The 15,981-nt window shown below is 46.0% G+C and overlaps 1 pseudogene; it reads left to right on the top strand.

Annotated features, from left to right (window-relative positions):
- Window positions 1-2,156: 2,156 nt before the first annotated feature.
- Window positions 2,157-15,981, top strand: part of LOC101556961 (G2/mitotic-specific cyclin-B1-like) — a 30,366-nt pseudogene continuing 16,541 nt past the window's right edge.

Here is a 15,981-nt window from a genome sequence, read left to right on the forward strand (position 1 = left end):
AGAATTGGATTACCTCAGGGGCACTGTTGTGGGAGTAGCTCAATAAACCCAAGCTCCCTCCGGGAAGAAGCAAGGACAACCCAATGTTATCCAACAAGGGGGTCTTCCAAGGACCACTCCCAGCAGTGCTCAGACAACTGAAACAGGTAGTTCATTGTTTGGTCCTGACAATGCATTGCTGTTTACACCCAGCAGTGCTGGGTCCACCAGGTTAACACCTAGTGGTATTTGGCAGGTCATGCAGTGCCAGGGATCAAACCCAGGGTCTTAAGGTTGCAAAGCATGTACTCCAGTTCTTTGTGTGATTAATCTTGTAATACATCAACAACTTTATTGCCCTCATTATTTCTAATCACTTCTCACTAGCATCATTGCTAGTTTTTAAGTATAAGATATCAACAGCAAATCATGACAGTTTTACATTTTTCTTTCCACTGTGGATCCCTTTTATAACCTTTTCTTGTCTAGTTGCTCCTGCTTGAATTTCAATACTATATTGATAGTAGTGGGAGAACTGACCTCTGGGTTTTATTTCTGATCTTAGCAGGAAAATATTCAATTTTCCTCTATTAAGAAAGATGTTTGACTGTTTTATTCCACTGTGGAGAAGCGCACATTCTCTCTTAAACATGTATTCCAGATTTCCAGCTTTTACATCTTTTTTAAGTAAATTTTGTTCAATAAAAACTATCTTGGTTCACTACCAAAAAGAAAAAAAAGAAGGATGTTAACACAGTTTTGTCACAACCTTTATTATTTTGAGGTGTGTTTCTTCAATACCTATTCTACTGAACATTTTGTCATAAAGGGATGTTGACCGTTTCTTTTTCATTGCTGTTGTTTTTATTTTGGCATTTTTTTGGTGAGGGGGCACACCCAGTGGTGTTCAAGGTTTACTCCTGTCTCTGTGCTCAAGGATCACTCCTGGTGGGCTCAGAGGACCATATGGGTTACTGGGGATCAAACTCAGGTTGGCCAAATACAAGCACCTTACTATGACTCTGGTCCCATATTTTTATTTTATTTATTTTTATTTTTTTAATTTTATTGAATTACTGTGAGATAGTTACAAGCTTTCATGTTTGGGTTACAATCACACAATGATCAAACACCCATCCCTCCACCAGTGCACATTCCCTACCACTGATATCCCGGGTATACCCACCCCTTTCCCACCCTTCCTCTGCCTCCATGGCATTTTTAAATGCTTCTTTGTTTTTTCAACCATTTACATGATCAAATGGTGTTTGTCCTTTTTGTCAATATGATGCACAACATTTATTAATTTACATAGGTTGAACCATACATTTTTTGTGGGGGGGAATCACACGTGAAGGTATTCAGGACTTACTCCTGGAATTTTGCTTAGGAATCACTCCTGATGAACTTGGAGGACAATATGGGGTGCTGGGAATCTTGGGTCTGCCATATACAACACAAGCCCCTACCTTCTGTACTATTGCTCTGACCCCTGCTGGACTATCCTTGTGAATCTGGTATAAACACTACTACCATAAATTGATCATGGTATATAATTTCCTTAATATATTGTTTAATTAAATTTACTAATATGTTGTTGAGGATTTTGCCTCTTTATTTGTCAAATATTTTAGTCTGTACTTCCTTTGATTGAGTCCAGGACAGGGGGTGGAGGCAATGGTCCTCAGGAGGTCCAAGGTCCCCACAAGTGATTCCTAGTTCGCCAGTCCAGCAGCTGTATGCTGTGCTGCTTAGGCCTGTGGTACACAAGGTACACAGGGTACACAGGGTAATTCTTGGGCATCTCCAGGGCTGCATCACCAGGAACTGTGTTGTGCTGGGAATAGAATCCAGTTGGTCATAGAATCCATGGGCCCTGAACACTGTACAATCTCTGAGTCCTAGAGCTTGCTAATTTTTTTGGATATCTCCAGCTGGTTTTGGAACCAGGATGATGTGAACTCCAGCAGATGTATTTGGAAAATAGCTAATTATTCTCTGAACAAGTATATTCTATTTATTCTCTGAACAAGGAGGACAAGTGAAACCATCCAGTCCTGTGGAGTGCTGCAGAAGCACAGCTACTGATCTGGGTTGGAGCTCACAACTTGAACTTGTCTGCGGCACCCATGCTCTGCTCTCCCCCTCACTGAGCTCTGCCTGGTGAAAAGGATGCCATGGCAGTCTGGGCCACCAGAAATATGAAAATTAGTGCCAAAAATAAAACAAAGAACCCCATGGCAGGCATTAAATGGCTGCCCCTGGTCACAGCCATAGCCTCAAAGCCTCAACTGAGGCCGAGGACAGCATTTGGAGAGATCAGTAACAAAGTCAGAGAACAGCCAGTCACAGGCCAGGATCCCTTGGTGAAAGGAAACTAAGTCTTTTGCTGCTGGAAAAGTCATTCCTAAAAAACTGCCCAACCCTCTGGAAAAGGCAGCCACACTGAAGCCTGAGCCTGAACTGTTGCTGGAGCCTGGTAAGGAAGAAAAGCTTTCACCTGAGCCTATATTTTGGTTGACACTCTCTCCCCACGCCCATTGCAAACATCAGGATGTACCCCTGCAGGAAAGGACCTGTGTCAGGCTTTTTTAGATGTGATTCTTGCAGTGAGCTATATGGATGCAGATGATGGACTGATCCAAACCTTTATAGTGAACATGTAAAAGACATCTATACTTACCTTCGACAACTGAAGGAAGAGCAAACAATTTAGTCCAAATGCCCCTTGGGTTCAGAGGTCACTGGGAAAATGAGAGCTACCTTAATTGACTGGCTAGTCTAAATTCAATAGAACTTCCAGTTGCTGCAGGAGACCATGAAATATAACTGTTTCCGTTATCAATTGGTTCATGCAGAATAACTGTGTTCCAAAGAAGATGCTATGATTGGTTGGTATTACGCCATGTTTGTTGCAAGCAAATATGAAGAAAGGTATCCTCCAGAAATTGGTGACTTTGCCTTTGTGACTGACAATTTTCGACTAAATCAGACAGATGAAAATGAATATTCTAAGAACTCTAAACTATGACTTAAGTCACCCTCTGCCTCGTACTTCCTTCAAAGAACATCTAAGTTTGGAGAGGTTGACATTGAGCAACATACTTTGGCCAAATGCATGATGGAACTAACTATGTTAGATGAGGAAATGGTGCACTTTCCCTCCAACCCCTTTTGGGCATTAAGGTCTGCAATACAGGTATTGAACAGTTAGCATTTATATCCCTTTACCACTTGTCAGCACTCAGTTCTTGTCCATAGTGATCATTTCCAATTGTTGTGTTTTGTTTCTATTTTTTTGATGTGGGGTTGTTGGACTCACACCCAGTGGTGCTCAGGGGTGATTCCTGGCCCTGTACTTAGAAGTGACCCAGGACAGTGCTCAGGAGATCATACGTGGGTCTGGGAGTTTGGACCAGGGTCAGCGACCAACAAAGCAAGCACCTTCACACCTGTCCTATCTCTTCAGCTCCTGGCACACGCTTTGAAATATCCACAGACTGGCATGAACTGCAGACTAACACTCACCAGCTGTGATAGTGAACAGTGATGGACCCTCCTGGGTCCTCAGTGAGAACTGAAACTTCAGGACAACAGCACAAATTTTCTGGGGCAGGAAAGAGAAAGCACTAGAAGCTGGCCTGGCCCGGAGAGACTGAGAGTGAGCTCTGAGCATCCCTTGGCCAGGCGCTTCTCTCCTGCCTTCATCCGTCCTGCTCATCCGTCCCGATCTGCTGGGGCCTGGGGCCAAGGATGACCCTCCCTGAGCACTACAGCCCACAGGAGCTACCCCGTGCACGTGCATGTGTGCACACACTCGCTCCTCTGACCTGCACTAACTCCTGGACCGTGAGATTTTCCTGCCCATGAACACCCTCAAGCAGCTCCTGGACGGCAAGGGGCCATGAGGGACCTGCTTTTTGGATCTCTTTCCCTTTTCCCCATCCCACAGGGGTGCTCTCCAGGCTGTATGGCTGAAGTAGACATGGGCTCTTTTTAGATCTCAGCAAGATCTAAAATCTCCCCTCCCCCACAGCTTTTTTGTCACTGTCTGTCTGCAAGCTGAAACCCCGTGGCTCCCGCAGGAGAGGCCACCCCAAAGCAGACGCTCCAGCAGGTTCTGCTGAGCGGGGATCAGCATCTCATCACGTTTCCATCACAACCCGCTGAGAACCGTGTGGCCAGCCCTTAGCAACGGTCTCTCAAGAAAGCTGCCCCTCCGGGGAGCTCATTAAGTTCCCTTAGGCACACGTGAGGCACCGATTCTAAAAACAGAAACTGTGTGGCGGCTGCATCCCTCACCAGCATGTGGCGGGCGCTAGAGAGGAGACAGAGCGCTGCTCTCAGTCAGAGCTGGGAAGCAAAAGAAAATGTCAGCAGGGGGCTGGAGCGATAGCATAGCAGGTAGCACAGCCTTGCCGACCCGAGTTCGATTCCCAGCATCCCATATGGACCCCCGAGTACCGCCAGGAGTAATTCCTGAGTGTGTGAACCAGGAGTAACCCCTGTGCATTGCTCGAAAAAGAAAATGTCAGCAGGTTAGCCAGACAGAGGGAAGCCAGAGCCCTGCGTAAGAGCACTCTGGACCGATCTGCAGGGGCTGACGATCTAAGGGTGAGGCCACCAGAGCCACACACATTAATGCACAGCCAGCTGCTCCCCAGTACTTGGGGGCTCTCCCCGACCCCTCACCCCCTTGTCATCTGAAACCCAGCACAGGCACAACCAGAGGCAGCTGGAAAGAGCCTTTGAGATGGTGAACAATCTGAAAGGGAGATTCCTTTTTGGTTTGGGGGCAGCACCGGGTGATGCTCAGGGCTTACTTGTGGACCTCTACCTACGGATCACTCCCAGAGGTGCTCAGGTGAAACAGGTCAACCACATGCCAGGAGAGCATCTTCACCCCTGTCTCTCTGGCCCTAAAATTTTAATTCATTTAAGTTAAGGGACTGGAGCCATAACACAGCAGGCAGGGCATTTGCCTTGCACATGGCCGACCCAGGTTCGATTCCTCCGTCCCTCTTGGAGAGCCCAGCAAGCTACTGAGAATATCCTGCAAGCTACCTGTGGCGTATTTGATATGCCAAAAACAGTAACAACAAGTCTCACAATGGAGACGTTACTGGTGCCTGCTCGAGCAAATCGAACAATGGGATGACAGTGCAGTTAAGGTCAGCAAACCTCAGGCTCCCACTGTGTTGCAAACTTCTGCACAAAGTGGCATATAGACCTCACTCATAGGCAGGTTAGGTGCTTGCCTTGCACACAGTCCACCTGGCTTGGATCCCCAGCACCCCATATCATCTCCCAAGCCCCCAAAATTGATCCCTGAGCACAGAGCCAGGAGTAAACTCCAAGCATCGTCAGGTGTGGCTCAAAAACAAAACAAAAAATAAGGCTTACAAGGAGAGATAATCTATAAAAGGATAATACAACGTAGGGTAGTACAAGATAAATACTACAATGGGGGAGCAAGGGAAGCATTCTGGGAGCAGACTAGAGAGAGGAGGAATAATAATGATGGGCACTGGGCAATCAGAGAAGGCTGCCTAAAAGAGGCAGCACTTAACCTGTGCCTAGCTCCTGAATCCTGATACCTGACAGTTTTCTCCCTCCACGCCCAGCTGAATATAGCAAGTTCTGTTAAGTGGTTAAATGGAAGGCTTTTTGGAGCTTGCTCACAACCTGTTCCCTGGTTGCCAGTGGTAGCTTTTCAGTGTGGCAGTCTTTGGAGAGCCACCTAGTAGGAGCTGGGAGAGGACACCAGGACCTCTGCAGCTTGCACCCTCTGCAGGTTGCCTTCCTGTTGATGCAGAACCGTGAGGCTGGTGGGGCAGAGTTGGTAACCCAGGTTCTTCCACTCCCTTTGAGGTAAAAATCAAGCAAGTCCACTGGGATAGCACACCCTGAGTTATTGCTGTTTATAAAGGGGTTTCAGGGCCAGAGAGAAAGCACAGTGGGAAAGGCATTTGTCTTGTACGTAGCCAACCTGGAATCAGTCCGTGGCATCCCATATGGTCCCCTAAGTCTGCCAGGAGTGATCTCTGAGTGCAGAGCCAAGAGTAACCCTTAAACACTGTGTGATCAAACTCCTTTATTTTATTTTATTTTATTTTATTTTATTGACTTTTGGGGCCATACCTGGCAAAATTCAATAAAATAGAATAGAATAAAATAAAATAAAATAAAGAAGTTTTGAGGAGAAGGATCAAGTTCTGGGAGAGTTCAGCCATTGCACGTATGAATTCCCTGGTTTAGTCTCAACACCAAAACAAAATAAAATGCCATTTCAGTTTTGCATTGTGGTCTCAGCTACCTGCCCTCATTGTTGTCCTTCTAGTGTCAAGAGCCAAGCCAGCCTTAAAGGGGCAGCAAAACCAGGAAAAGCCAGGAGAGTTGGATGTGTGTTTGATCTTGCTTGTGAATCCCATTGAAAGGAAATAGAACTGCAGATGACAGAGTCGGGGGCATCTCAAAACAAAAGATTTTAGGGGCTGGAGTGATAGCACAGCGGGTAGGGCATTTGCCTTGCACGTGGCCAACCCGGATTCGATTCCCAGCATCCCATATGGTCCCCTGAGCAAGGCCAGAAGTAATTCCTGAGTGCAGAGCCAGGAGTGACCCCTGAGCATCACTGGGTGTGACCCAAAAAGCAAAAAAATAATAATAATAATACAGAAGATCTTAGCCAGCTGTTGGGGATCTAGCAAGCAAGTCAATAGGATGTGAGTCAGAAAATAATCCCGAGTTTAGTGGCTAAAAGGATAGTACAGTGGGAAGGCACTTGGCTCACACACAGTCAATCCCAGTTCAATCCCTGACCATATGCCTGTGGACCCCTGAGCACTGCCAGAAGAGATCCTGTAGCACAGAGTGAGGAGTAAACCCTGAACATAGCCAGTGTGGCCTCCCTCCCTCACACACACACAAAAAGTATCCAGAGTTTAAAACACAGGACATCCTATGCCCAGTCCACTGGCCCTGTAATCAGCAGCCACTGAGTCTAACATAGCAGGGCATCCCCTACCATCCCACCCTGCCTCTGCAGCAGGGATGGAGTGGGGGTGGTGGGAGGGATACTGGGAACATTGGTGGAGGAGAATGGGCACTGGTGGGGGGATGGGTAAACAATCACTGTATGACTGAAATGCAAACATTAAAGTTAATAAGTTTGTAACTATACCTCACGGTGATTCACTAATATATATTTTTAAATAACATAGCAGGGCAGAGGGCAGGCACCATGTTTGGGGTCTGTTGCATCATGTCAACTGGGAGATTTCCGTTGGCCCCTTCAAAGTCCCCACGGGACTCCATTCCTAGGTGGCAGTGGTCACCTGCTTCAGAAAGAACCACGACGCTCTTCAGAGAGAGCCATAATGGTTCCTCTCCAGGGACCTGGCACTAGCTGGTGATCAAAGGGCCTGGAGGCTGGAGAGGATGGCAGGATTTGTGCTGCAGAGCTAAGTCTCAGAGGGCTCCTCACCTCTTCAATTCTTCCCTCTTCCCCAGAGGTGAATGCAGACCTGCAAAGATGTGATGCAAAGATGTGATTCCGAGATTAGAAACCATGCATGCCTGGTGCTCTGGGCTCCTAGAGCTGCTGAATTTGATCACCTGACTCAGAAATAGGGATTGTGAGCTCATTTCTCAGGCATCTAAGGCTTCAGATGAGCTACAAGCTTCAAAATCTTGTGAACAAAGTTTGTGTGAGTGTGTGTGTGTGTATCTGTGTGTGTGTGTGTGTTTGCGTGTTTGCTGGCGCTGCCAAACAGGTCCTGTCCACGACACTGGCTGTGGAGGCTAAAACATCCCTTTTATTTTCCTCAAGCTTGAGAGTCTGGGAGTTCAAGATCAAGGTGTCTACAGGCTGGGTGTCCCCAGAGGCCACTGTCCTTTCCTTGCAGGTGGTGGCCCTTTGTTTGAATCACTATCCAGTGGTGTGTTCAAGACCCATAGCCATTCCCCAGGCTGATGGATGAAGGAACTGGTCCACAGGCTGGTAACCAGTGCTGACTTTATTCAAATAAACCAGGATTATGATATAGAAATTGTGAAGGGTTGAAGGACAGCAATTACACATAGGTGTGGTTGAACATTAACATGAACAGATATAAAGCACCTTTTCCGGAAAATATCCACATAACGACAGAATTTCATCTATGGGCTCCAGTAGTCTAGATTCCTTCTAGGAGATCCAGGGGCAGAATTCCAACTAGAGACATACTGTTTTCCCCTTTCCTTTACTGTTAATCCATTTAAACAATCATATTAAATTTACTCCTTAATAATATTTGTAGTCATTTTGTATGAACATAGTAAGAGAAATGGACTTTTACCTAAGCTTAAATGGTCTCTCTGGACTCATGGTAAATGGTGGCTTTTTCTGGCGACATCTTGCTATATTTCCCAGACTATCTTGCTATATTTCCCAGACTATCTTGCTATATTTTCCAGTCCTCAGACCAGGTTAGTCTTTCCTAACCCCAATAGGGTCCTTATTCAGTTACTTCTTTATGGGTCATGACAGAGTTTGTTCCGTGACCATCCTCTTAACATTATACTTCTTATGACCTTTAGGCTATCCATGTTAAAGCCAGGGTAGCTTAAGGCTTGTCCTGGGTCCATCCAAGTCCCTTATGGGATCCACCTTTTGGGCTGTTAGGAACTAAGGTCAATCTAAGGGCAACTGAGGCTTAAGTCAAGTAAATATCATAGATGCATGGAAGCAAATATTTTTGTCAATTCACTACCATATTACAAAAGCACAGTATTAACTGTATTCCTGTGTCTTTATAAAAAGGACATTGTTCTAAGGTAAAAATTATGCAAAGGGAATAAAAGGAAGAGAAAAGCAAATGTTTCACTTACATATACAAAATCTAGAGCCATCAGAAGGTTTGACTTTACAAGTTACCATGTCTGATTTGGAGATATTTGTGCCTAACAGGGGAAGAACACAAAGGAGAGGTTAAAGGTTGAAGAGAAACACGGATGATTGGGAGTGCCCAGTGGATTTGGGTGTGAACCCAGGAGCACTGTAGTGGGTGTAAATTAAGTCAGCTCTCTGTGGGAAAGATAACCCAACATTAAGCCTAAAAAGCTTGGAACTATAATCCAACAGCCCTTTTCAGAGGAACCACCTCCCATAATCACCTCTGTGAGCCCCCTTCCATGCATGCCCCTGGAAGCCCCTCCCATATGCACCCCTGCAAACCCCTCCCATGCTTGTCGTGGACTCTAAATGCCCAAATCACCTCCTCTTTAAAGACTTGCTTTGTGGCCGACCCGGGTTCGATTCCCAGCATCACATATGGTCCTCTGAGCACCGCCAGGAGTGATTCCTGAGTGCAGAGCCAGGAGTCAGCCCTGAGCATTGCCGGGTGTGACCCAAAAAGCCAAAAAAAAAAAAAGATACTTGCCAGATTGGGTGAGGACCCACCCACACAGCCTCCTTCCAGACCACATTCCTCTAAACACAGTTGCATTCTGAGGTACTAGGGGTGAGACATCTGAATGTGAGGAGACACATTTGGTCCACAATAATAACCTCCCCAAAGAAATTTTTTTTGGTCTGTTTTTACCAGTCCAGATTGATGTTCTCTCCTGATGAGGGGGGCAAGTGATGGTAGTTGGCATGCCCCCATTCCCCTCAAATCTTACCCTCCTTCTAGCCCCAGCTCTGAAAGAAACAACTGCTCTGGAGGCTTGCCTGCCCAGAAAAATACAGTCATGGCCTGACTGTCTTCTTGCGGAGGAAAGGAAAGCGGGAGAAAATAAAAGCATTTTTTGTTTCTGCTGCTTTTCTTAAAAAATTATTGTTTTATTAAATAAAGCCACTGGGTAGTAAGGGCCCTTTTAGACTTTCTTGCATTAAGCCAAAGACTTAACTTGTTTTCATTGAATATTATAAATAAGTGAAACTTGGTATAACCATAATTATTTGCATTAGTATCCCATTTTATCTATGAAATGCAAAAGTTATCCTACAACCCCATTCACCAGGAGCCTTGAAGCATTTTGTTGACCCCAAATGCTTGTCAAGGAAGTACATTTGTTTTGTTTTCTTAGTCAGTCTGGTCAATTTTGTTTTAACTGAAAACAGTTCTTCTTTATACATGGATATAACGGTTTTAAATGATAGAATCTGTGTGCTGGTTGGTTAATATTTCTCTGCGAGCAAGCTTGCAAGTGTATTTTGTGTACATTTTATCTAAGGTGAAAATGAAAATCCTAAAGAGAAAATATTTTAAAAGATATTGTGTTTATGTTGCTTGTGTTGTAGAATAAAGATTCAGCTGCATTAAAAAAATTATTGTTTTGTTGTTGTTTGTTGGTTTTCAGGTCACATCTGGTGGTACTCAGAGCTTACTCCTGGTTCTGCACTCAGGAATCACTCCTGGTGGTATTAGGAACCAAATAGGGTGCCAAGAAGCAAACTGGGATCTACTGCACATAAGGCAAGCATCTCAATGTCTGTGCTAGCTCTGACCAAAGAGATAAGAAAGAAAGAAAGAAAGAAAGAAAGAAAGAAAGAAAGAAAGAAAGAAAGAAAGAAAGAAAGAAAGAAAGAAAGAAAGAAGGAAGGAAGGAAGGAAGGAAGGAAGGAAGGAAGGAAGGAAGGAAGGAAGGAAGGAAGGAAGGAAGGAAGGAAGGAAGGAAGGAAGGAAGGAAGGAAGGAAGGAAGGAGGAAAGAAAGAAATAGCAAGTGAGAGCTAGTGCAGGGTTAAGGCACTTGCCTTGCCTTAACGGCTGATCCTGGTTTGATCCCATCAAGTGAGAACATAGCTTGGAATAGTCCCCAACACTGATGAGGGTGTGACCCAAAACAAACCAAAAACACCTCATTACTTTCTTGATTTCCTGAAACCACACCAGTATGATCAATTTCATCTCGACAGGAAGTCATTTCCCGACACAAGGGCTTTCCCACAAAGCCACTCACATGGCCAGAGCCATCCGTGAGCCATAGGTCCCACTCCATCAGGATACAACCACGCCCCCACCCTTCCCCTGCTCTCCCCCCATTCTGCCCCCAGGTCCTCCAAAGTGAAGTTTATGCTGATTGTCCTTGGGCAGCCATGACCGGAAAGAGCGGCTTCCAAAGTTGCTTTTAGTTTTGTGTTTTGGTTGTGGGACTATACCTTGCAGTGCTGCGTATGGGATAGGCAGCGATGGGGGGGCACTACTTTCAGCTCAGTCTTTAGAAGTCACTTCCCTGCATGCTGGAGTTGCTGAACTCTCTTTCTCTCTAGCCCCCAGAGTTGCTTTGTTTTTGTTTTGTGTTTTGGGCCACACCTTGCCATGCTCAGGAGTTACTTCTGGCTCTACACTTAGTAATTATATCTGGCAGTGCTCAGGGGACCACATGGGAGATTGATTGCACAAAAGGCAAGAGCCTTCACTGTCACATCAGCTTCCAGAATTGTTTTTATAAATAGAACTAGAACTCAGGGGCAAAGGTACTGGAATTAAAGGTCTTCTCAATTCGGGGCCCAGGGCCTAATTGAGAGTATCTGGGCCCAGAGCAAGCCAGGTGGAGTTTCCAGCCCAGTGGCAACCATGGGGCTGAGGCAGGCAGAGGCCCTGCTCTAGCTAATCCCCTAAAATCAGGCAGCGGCAAATCTAGGGGATTAACAATTGTTAGCCCAGGAAGCTTCCTTCTTGGTGCGGGAAAGCCCGTAAAGTGTTCATATGTCACATGTTTTTGTAAACTCTGTAGATGGAAGAGCTCTTATTTCATCGCCAATCATTCTTTAGCAATTCAGCAAGGCACTGGCATTTTGCTTTTTGCATTTCTGTTTGCAGTTTTTCTGCCACTGTGAAGAGAAGGGGACCTGCTTGTGCCACCTCTGTAGCTATATTTATTTGTTCCATCATCATTGTAATTGTAATATGATTTTTTTTTAAGATAGCACTGTAGCACTGTCATCCCATTTTTCATCGATTTGCTCGAACGGGTACCAGTAACATCCCCATTGTGAGATTTTTTTTGTTACTGTTTTTTGGCATATTGAATATGCTACGGGTAGCTTGCCAGGCTCTCCGAGAAGGACGGAGGAATACATGATTTTTTTTTTTTTTGCTTTTCAGGTAACACCCAGTGATGCACAGGGGTTGCTCCTGGCTCTGCACTCAGGAATTACTTCTGGCAGTGCTTGGGAGACCATATGGGATGCTGAGAACTGAACCCGGATCGGCCTCGTGCAAGGCAAATGCCCCACCCACTGTACTATCACTCCAGCACTGATATAAGTTCTTTTAACCTCAATCAATTACGCCTTCTCCCCACCCCACACATGGTCTGCAATTCTTCTCATGTCTGTTTTTGTCAATTAAAGGCCCCTTGAAAAACAGCTTCCAGGCCAGATCCTGGGAACCCTGTGCTTCCCATCAGCCTTCCCAAAACAAATGTGTTCACAGCCTGAAACTGTTGTGCAAGCTGGCCCAGGCTAGAGGGTAAGAGCGGTACCAAGGATAAATCAGCAGGGAACACAAAGAACCAGAATCGAGTCTGCAGAAAAGCCGTCCAGTTTAGACAGCTCCCTTGGAAAAACTTGATAGCAACTTTCAAATATTTGACAATTGACATGAGCATTTCCATGGCATCACCATTGTGAAGTCAGATATGGTACAGGAGTTAAGTCATTTGCCTTGCAGGTGGAAGACCTCAGTTTGATTCTGGCACCATATCTGGTCCCCAGAGCACCACTGAAAGTGACTCCTGAGCACTGAGACAGGACTAGCCCCTTAAACACTGCCAGATGTGGCAGAAACTTTGTTCTCATAATAAAAAGTTTTTCAATAAAATGTATATGCAAACAAAAAGTGGGAATAAAGTGTTATAGGGGTGTTACATAGTTATGAAAGATTTCTGCCAGGCGTGCGGGCAGAGTCTCTTGCCCACACGCCTGTCTGTCTTCCTCCAGGGCCCCTCGGAGGGGATGGGCTCCAGCTTCCCTCCCCACCCCAAGCAGAGCTCCCGGCGGCTGAAGACCACCGGAACCTAGCCACAGCCGTTCTTGAGGCCCCTCTCCACATGTTTGGACAGGCCTCATGCATGAAAGTACCGGCAGAAGAACCTAGGTGTGTGTAATCCCATCAATGGCCAACATCCAGAGACTTAAAAGCAAGCTCCCAGAAGATGTCAGAAGAGATTGCAAGATGTCTTGTAGCCTACTTCTCCCTCTGGGAGAAAGTGGCAGGCTTCTGGGAGTTTCCTGCCCACATGAGAGAGCCTTGCAAGCTTCCCATGGAGTATTCACATGCTAAATCCAGTAATAAGCTGGATCTCATTCCCCTGACCCTGAAAGAGCCTCCAGTGCAACACCATTGAGAGGGCTGAGTCGAGAGAGACTTCTAAGATCCTAGGGAAAGAACGAATGAAGAGGTTACTGAGCCCGCTCGAGAAATCAACGATTAACGGGATTTCGTGATCGTGTGATCGTGACATAGTTATGAAAGTAATAAGTTGTTTTTAGTGTTCTGATTTGGGATTTTAAAAACTCTGGGCAAATAGGCACTTTCATACCGAATTTCATGTGTGTTTTTGTTTTAAAGAAGACTGAAAAACTTTGCAAGCTTAGGGTCCAAGAAACAGAGGGTACCCCAGTTCCATGCTCAGCACCACCCCAGGACTACCCCCGCACCTGGTTGCTCTCTAAATACCACCAGGAACAATCCTTTAGCACAGAGCCAGAAGGAAGTCCTGAATAACCCCCAAACACTGCCAGGTGTGGCCCAACATCCCCACAAATTACACAAACTCCAGGCCTTCCAAGAACCTGCAAAAAACCCTAGCAGGAAATCACTAGCGAAACAATTTTAGCTCACATGAAAGAAGTCAGTCTGTAATAACAGAAAAGATGGGTCTGCCCGCTGCAGCTGAATCAGTGATTCCCTGTAAGAGGCAGCTGAGCCCAGCTCTGTGCTTTCCTAAGTGATGGGTTCAGGAAGTTTTCTCTCTCACGAACGGAGGACATGAGTTCATTTGAGCATAGGTACTGCATGAATTGGGATCTCAGTAAGCAGATGAGAACCAAAGTCAAGAAGTTTCTCAGCCGGGTGAGCTGGAGGTTGAAGGAGGTGGGAGTGGGGGGTGGGGGGGAGAAGGGGGTCTTGATCTGAACAAAAGGGGGAACTGTGACTTCCTGCCTAGGCTGTTCCAAAGATAGAGTTTGGGCTGGCCTCCATGAGAGGTGGGGGAGAGTCACCTCTCTGTACCCCAGAGTCACCTCTCTGTATCCCATCTTCTCGTCCGCTCTGCTGAATACTCCAGGTCTCCCATCCCTGCCCTGACAGCCCCCGTTTCCTGGACTTGCATTGTTTGCTTTCTTTACAAGTTTATGTTGTGGGTGTAAAACATCCACAAAATTCAAGTCAGCAACTGGTCCATGGCAGGAAACTTGCCACAAGAGACGGACAGAGAAGGGACCACTATGACAATGATGGTTGAAAATGATCACTCTAACAAGAACTGAATGCTGAAAGCAGGTAAAGTAATATGTTGGATACCTCTTCAGTAAGAGTATTGCACATCACAGTGCCTAAAAGAAGGGAGGGAAGGAGAGAGAGAGAGAGAGAGAGAGAGAGAGAGAGAGAGAGAGAGAGAAGTGTCTGCCATAGAGGCAGTCTGCAGGTGGGATGGAGTGAGTTGGTGGGAAGGAAACCGGGGGATACTGGTAGTAGGAGTAAAGGCATGGTGTTGGAACATTGTATGAATGAAACCCAATCATAAACAATTTTATAACTGTGATTCAAGAAAAAAGAAATCAAGTCAGCAGCCACAGGCCTCTGCAGTTGAGAGGATGGGCATGCTGGAGCTGCAGGGGGCCAGGAATTAGCAGGGCACTGAGGAAGACCCAAGGTGACAAATGGTTTGTTCTGTCCTCTGTATCATTTATTTTTATTGGTGGTGCCAGAGATTGAACCCAAAGCCTCTCACATTAAAGCCATGTGCTTCATCCCCCTCTTTCTTCTCATCCCTAATATATTTTTAAAAATATTGGGGGCTAAAATATGACTATGAAGCAGTCATGCCTGATTTACAGCACCCTCCCACACAGAAACACACCACAAACACATACACACACGCACACACATACGTGCACACACATGCACACATATGTGTGCGCACAAATGCACATACATGCACACATGTTACTTGTTTCTTTAGTAACTATTCTGAAAATGATTATACAAGATAAAGAAATGTTTTTGTTTTAGGCAACCTCTTGATATTTAGGTGGTCTTAACTGTTGTCACTCAACTCAGCTATTCTCTAAGTGAGGCCCCCAGGCTATTCTCCCTCAAATCACCTGGAGTCTTCAGAGGTGGATTCCCAGAATTTATCCCAATATGTCTAAATCAGACTCTTAAAGAGCCTGGAGCGCTAAGATGGAATTTTCAAACAAGGTGCCCCGTGTGGCTCCTTCCCAGAAGCTCTGCAGTCCCGTGCCCCGAACCGAGCATGGTGCAGGGGCCCTGGACCAGGATTAGGGGTATAGGTTCCTGGGGTGCATTCCACAGGGCAAAGGTTCCCCCTGCTGGAGACAGTGGAACAACCAGGCTTGGGGATGGGGGTGAGCAGGGCTCCCATTTAGCTCCACTACCAGTTGGGGGCAGGTTTCCCTTGTGGAAGCTGGACTTCCTCCTCTGTCCCATGGACACCATTCATGTGCAAACAGGGGGAAATCACTTGCCCTGTCATCGTGGTTCTTGCTGATCCTGGTTTACTCCCTGGCTCTGCATTTGGTCTCCTGAGTTCCTGCAGGAATGATTCCTGATCACAGAGCCAAGAGTTAGCTCTGAGCACCAACCAGTGTGGGTCTCCCCCAATTCCAAAAGAAAGAAAAATGAGGAAACAGTGGAGTGAAAAGTTCACAATAACAGGTACACAGAGAGGTCACAATAAACATGTACTGTGATGGCTGTGAGTGTAGCCGGATACAGTGACCTGTGTATGTATGGTGTGCCTCACCTACTTCTGGCTTTGAACCTGAC

Source organism: Sorex araneus, chromosome 4 (assembly GCF_027595985.1).
Source record: "Sorex araneus isolate mSorAra2 chromosome 4, mSorAra2.pri, whole genome shotgun sequence".
In the NCBI taxonomy this organism is placed as follows: domain Eukaryota; kingdom Metazoa; phylum Chordata; class Mammalia; order Eulipotyphla; family Soricidae; genus Sorex; species Sorex araneus.